The sequence below is a fragment of the Dermacentor andersoni genome, chromosome 6 (genome assembly GCF_023375885.2).
Source record: "Dermacentor andersoni chromosome 6, qqDerAnde1_hic_scaffold, whole genome shotgun sequence".
Lineage (NCBI taxonomy): Eukaryota > Metazoa > Arthropoda > Arachnida > Ixodida > Ixodidae > Dermacentor > Dermacentor andersoni.
The window spans coordinates 98,862,056-98,868,055 of record NC_092819.1 but is presented as its reverse complement, the minus strand read 5'-3'; the positions used below and the strand labels follow the sequence as shown (position 1 = coordinate 98,868,055).

Here is a 6,000-nt window from a genome sequence, read left to right as displayed (position 1 = left end):
AGGATGCGTAATGGGAATCGCCTTATCTTCAGAACGTCAAACGCCACGCCCGATATTCACGAAGCGAAACGACAGGCGGAAAAGGCGGGAACATGCAGAACTACAGTGTTTGTGCGTACTTCTTTCATGCAGCTTATTTCAGCACGAGGTACGAAACGACTTACTCAACCGACCGAGCTACCACACATCAGACCCGGAGGCTACGAGAGACGTCACAGCACTGCCTATGTTGCGTATATAGCCTCGAAGGTGTCACCGAGCTTAAAGCTTAGTCACTACACCGATTTAGCTTCATTGCAATAAACTGTAGACCAGAATGTCTTTAGAATAGCCGGAAACTTACCATTGAATTGAGGTTTTACAGAATGGCTTGTTGTTGAGAGAATAAGTGTTCACTTTTTCGTGACCAATTCTTGAAGCAATTAAAGAGTTTTGATGTTCTGTCGCCTCCACAGTCACGTCTGTAAAGACCAAACAAAAGCAATAAGTGAATAAATAAATATAAGTTCCGCAAGATTTATGCAACATACTAGCAGAACATCCGTAAAAGACGTCTTTCTTTTTTCGTTTTTTTTTTGTTTGTTTTTCTGTTTCTTTTTGCGACGTTAACTGCTCACGAGTCGGTATTCTGAATAATTTCCAATGTCTTCAAGCCACAAAAGGCTTCTATATAAACTGCTTCCCATGGTTCATTCTTCATGTCTGCTCACAAAATCAATTTGAAAACGCGTCCTCTACGTGGTAGTCATCCTATCTATGGTTTTGCCTTGACGGCCTTCCTGGAATTCGCAAACTGCAGTAACTAGCCTCATACCAAGAAGCGACCGTTAGCAGCCGCATAGACCTAACTGTCCCTTGTTATTTCGTACCGCGGACTACCGAGCCTTGGACGGCCCGTTCCCTGGAGAGAGCGCTTGCGTGCACTAACTGCAGCGTCAGAATAGCTGTCTACTTACACCCACTTCGGAGGCTGACAGCTTCTTCCCTGCCCGCCGACTTCCATTACCATCGACGCTCGAAGCTACAGCCTCGACAGATCGTCATTTCCGCGCACTGCGTATAGGTTTAAATTTGGAAACGTTGCAATTGGGACGAAGGGACGAAAGCATCTAGAGGTGTCGAAAGTGTACTTGCAGATAATATGCCACAAAAGAATGTGTTGTGGTTGAAAGCGTTCTCCAAGGTAAACATAGCGCGCAAGGATACGGAGAGACGTGGGGTCTAGGAACACGAAAGCATTCACCTAATTGTGCTGGCAACTCTCTAGCGGCACCGTTAGTTTCCACGCACTCCAGTCCCTCAGTGTATGTGCTGTGTTAGATACGGGATGGGACAGGTTTGTGGTTTGAGATCCAACTTATAGGTTGCTACAAATATTATTAGCGAGAATTCTGGCGCTGCGATTGTTCCCCTACCATGGAGATGCTGGTTAGTTCATCGATTTGTCTCAACTTCGGGCTTGTTGCTTCAAAAGTACTTGTGATGTTATTAGGCTCAAAATTTAGAGATTTTGAAGCGCTCAGTTTTCTAAGCAATGCGAAGACTGCACTTCTGCTGAAATGCCTGTCAATGGAAATTGTGGCATGTACAATGCAATGTTTGTTCGTTAAGATGTTAAGTGAAGATAAATCTGCAGGACCAGTCACAGATCAACACCGCAGCGCTACCAGTTCGAATCAGAACACATGCACAACTGTACAATCATGTTCCTAGAGCTTTCAGAATACTTTTGTTCGATGCTCTATCAAATCACCCAATAATGAGTGAGCAACTCCGCAATTAGCCACCTCTGACGTCACCATTGTCGAAAGCACGTACCCTGTGCCATATAAGATCACCCTACTCGCCTCCCGCCGAAAATTGCCGCGATAACAGTCTTTTACTTCAAAGTCTGTGAGCTGATTGTATCACTTTTCTTTGGAAGACTACGGCACGCAAACCTGAGGTTTCTGAATTCGTCTAGTTGAGCGAAATAGGTTAGGAATTAAACCAAAATAACTTTGACGGTTTTATTGAAATAACCACGAATGATTTTAAGGCACGCCGTAGTGGGGCTCCACGGATTAATTTTGATGCCTTGGTGTTTTTGAAGGTGCACTAAAGCCTACGCATAATAGGCAGATTGTAACAGCTATGTTGGTCTTGTCCAGTCACTTGTGAGTCACTTGTGAGGAACCATGGGCGCGAGAAGGCAATCATGCAAGTGAGGCAGATAGACCAAAAGGGATCAAAGTGCGCGCCCTCCAGAAAATTGCCAAGGAAGAATTACTGCAAAACGTTCAGGTAACACGTGGTTGCCCATGAAAATATATTTTGTAAATTACTGCAACGTATCGACGTTCATTTCTGACCATTCGCTTTCTGTTACCAGTGCCACCAAACAACCAGCTAAGTTGTGGTTTCAGTCCTGTTTCAATGTCGTAATTTCCCCTTATTTACGTCGCAGGCATGATGTCACATCAGAACACACAACCGTACAATTATGTTACAGCGCTTTCAGAGCACGTTTGTTCGATGCTCTATAATATCACCCAGCAGTGAGTGGGTACAGGATTTCTATGGTGCGGCAACCCTCTTCAGCACGAACAGGCGGCTTGCTGTTGTAAAATCTGCGATTCGATTTTTCTTTTTCTTTCTCCTGGTCCAAACCTCCGCCATTTTTTATGAACTACTGTTCGTGGCCAGGTTTTCACAGACAGTTTAGAAGAAGCCATGTGAATTTATTGCACTCCTCACAATAGTTCGCTGCTGGAATCGAAGGTTCGCAGATGGAGTCGCGTCTGAATAGAATGTAACTTACATTCCTCCTAATTTACTTATTTCTCTTCTCTCTCTTTCTTTCTTTTTTGTATTGAATGAAATATAGGGTGATGCTGGTGCACTTGAACGGCCATACAGATAATCAAGCATTTACAGAAGCCTGTCGGTTTTATTGTTTGCAACGAAGTAATCGATACCAGTGATATCTTTCATGGCATGTTGCATTCATGCCATAGCACTTATGTATGTCGCCTAAGTAATATTTCAACGCAAAATTTAAGCGTAGGTCACTAGAAAATATAAAGGAAGACACAAAGAAAGTAAACACGTCCACTTTAACACGAGAGGAAATAGACAACACGATGGGCGCAGGTGAATTGGTGATCCACAAGATATGGCGCGCAGCTACAATTATTACGCTTAACGAGTAGTGCTAGTGCGTAGAGTCTTGTTTGCGCATGCTCTGTATGTTAACAAATGGTGACGGACTCCCCTACTCATTTTGCGAGTTATGATAATTTCCACTCCTCGCTGCACACTTGCAACGATAGTGAATGTTCAAAAATATTATTATAAGTTAAATATTGGCGCGTTACTTGCCAGAACCATATGATTATATGAGGGATGCTGTAGTATGGGACCCCGGATTAATTTTTACAACATTGGTTTTTTAACGTGCACCCGATTCACGGTACTCGGGCGTTTTTGCATTTCACCCCCATCTAAATAAGGCCGCCACGGCCTGGATTTGATCCCGCTCCCTCGAGCTTACTCAACGCGAAAGCCACTGCAGCAACGCTGCGGGTAGTGTGGAACGTTAAGTAGTTCATAAAATAGAATCAGTGCCTCAACCCGAGAGTGCCAGTTGCGGAAGGAGAGTGACGCCATTAAGGAAATTTTACTATCTGGACAATAAACAGAAACGCCATTGTCAAATGAAACAAACAAAAAGAATGCTGCTACCTTGTGATGCAAAGCAAAGTCTGTGAACCTCAGAATCATCAAGAAACAGCAAGAAAGTTTGCGAGACTCCGCGGTCTTGGGAATACGCACACATTTTGCACAACTCTTCCCAATTTGTCGTCAGTGAATAGTGCGTGAGAACCAGTAAAGCAATCTAGCGAACAATTCAAATCCATAGGTCAAATCCCGCCTGATACCGTCTCTTCAGACCACCGCTGTATCTCTTTTGCAAAAAAAAAAAAAATCACTTCTCCGATCACTTCTCTAAATCATTTTTTTTTTCGATAAATCACTTATCTTTCCATATAGCGCCCTTTCAACATTCAGACGGCAGAATATGATATGCCATTTCCATGCAGCCAGCCACTCGAACTTCAGTCAATGCTCATATCCTCTGCTCTGACTATGCCACAGGCTGCAGATTATCAGGTTAGAGAGGTTGGACATGATCCTGCCGAATAACCACAGTGCACATATTGGCGGACCTAAAATAAGCTTTCAAACATGCTTCTGAGCACATGGATCATCTGTGGCAGCGTCCATCCCATTGACGTTCGATTTAATGCCGCTTGGAGCAAGCCATTCAAATAAAAAAAAAGAAGCCTTCGTTCGTGCGAGCCACTTTGTGACGGAAATTTATCAATGGCCAACCTTGAATTTTTGTTCTACACAGCGCACCGCACTGCATGTTTTCGAAGTATTGTAGTGTAACGAAGTTTCACAGAACCAAAATAACACTTTCACCCACATAAATGGCGACAACCACCCACCCGATTAACAAAAACAAGAAAGCAAAAATGGAAAAATGCAAAAAAAGAAACACGTACAAATACAGCCATTAGGCAGCGGTATAGTTCGTCGCCACAGCGTATTTTCAATTTAACTTATTTTGAAGTTATATTTTCAAGATTGACTTACGGTTAGTATTTCTTTTATCTTTTGGACGATGAGTGGGCTTGCACAGAAGTATTCATTATTCTTCTTCGAAAATACTTTTATGCCGCGTTCTCCAAAGGAATAGGAAAATAGAGGTCATATTTCCGTGAAGTTCTTGGGTTAGAATAGCCCATCGGTGCACGTTTCCCCCAATGCGGATGCTGGACATATTAATAGCAAGGGCTGCCGACCATTGACAAAAAGGATTTACGAACGTAAAGTTTCGCAAATGCGAGCCGCTTCCTTTTCTTCTTTGCGTTGATCTTTTTATTGACATGAATTACACATCTTAGGTACTTTCCCAGTTGAACTTTATGAAGTTAAAAATTCTGGAGAAGAATAGCCATTCTCAAACATATCAAGTTGCCAACATTTTCAATGCCAACGAATCGTTACACGTGACCCGAATATCCTACGTGCGATTACAGGCAAATGACAAGATAATGAATATGCACTTACCATGAGTTTAGCTTGCTACATATCCATAAAAATGTGGTGATTTTGCTCTGTGTTTGAGGCAGCCTTCACGACCAAACAATTCCTTTGTTAACGGCATAGGTCCCCATAAGTTGGCATGAAGAGTAAGCTTAATTTTTCGAGTATTCTATTAAACGCGTTTATGTACATCTGCATAAGAACACTTCCCTCATGTACCATACCTTAGCTGAAACTCAGCTTTCTTTACCCTAGTTCAGCTTTTATTGCAGTTTCTTGTTGTTGTATATGCTAATTTCAAACAGTGGTTCGAACCCATGCAGTAACATAACAACCAATATTCAGCTTTCATACTCGCTCCTTGCATGAGGTCATCTCACCAAAATGCAGCGAATAAAGTTAGGTTCACTTCATTCGTGAAGAAGGCATTTATTGTGGGTTTAGTAAAGCAAACAAATGGCAAAATTAAACTTACGCAGCTTCGTATGTTTCGAGGACTGCCAACGGCATTTATTGTTCTCCCCAAGCTCGAAAGCAGATTTGGGCACTGTAATATGTAATAATATATGTCGTAAATAGTTTCATAAAGCGGTACGTCTTATACAGATTATTTAGCGGATACAATCAAGGTTATGAATTTTGAGCCCGCTGCTGTGGATAGCACTTACCATGCAACCAGATTATTCTGAACGTCACTGGCACGCGCCACTTTCTTGGTCATGTAGTTCCACTCCAACGCCTGTAATAGAGAACACTATATTTAAAGTGATTGAGTCGTGCGCAGCGCGCATAGACGTCACGTTAATGAACTTCAGTTCCGTCCGAATGAGCTGCCGAGAATGTCAGGACCGCACGCGGTCTGATGTTACCGGGGAACAGAACGTTTCCCGCGCGCTCATTAGGAAA

The 6,000-nt window shown here is 42.8% G+C and overlaps 1 long non-coding RNA gene across 1 annotated transcript in view; it reads right to left on the bottom strand.

Annotated features, from left to right (window-relative positions):
- Positions 1 to 349: 349 nt before the first annotated feature.
- LOC129382488 (uncharacterized) overlaps positions 350 to 6,000 on the bottom strand; it is a 41,316-nt gene continuing 35,665 nt past the window's right edge. The window contains exons 2-4 of the long non-coding RNA XR_008610575.2: positions 5,763 to 5,833; positions 5,570 to 5,641; positions 350 to 461 (exon numbers count right to left, since the gene is read on the bottom strand). This is a non-coding gene — a long non-coding RNA (uncharacterized lncRNA). The remainder of the gene's footprint in view (positions 462 to 5,569; positions 5,642 to 5,762; positions 5,834 to 6,000) is intronic.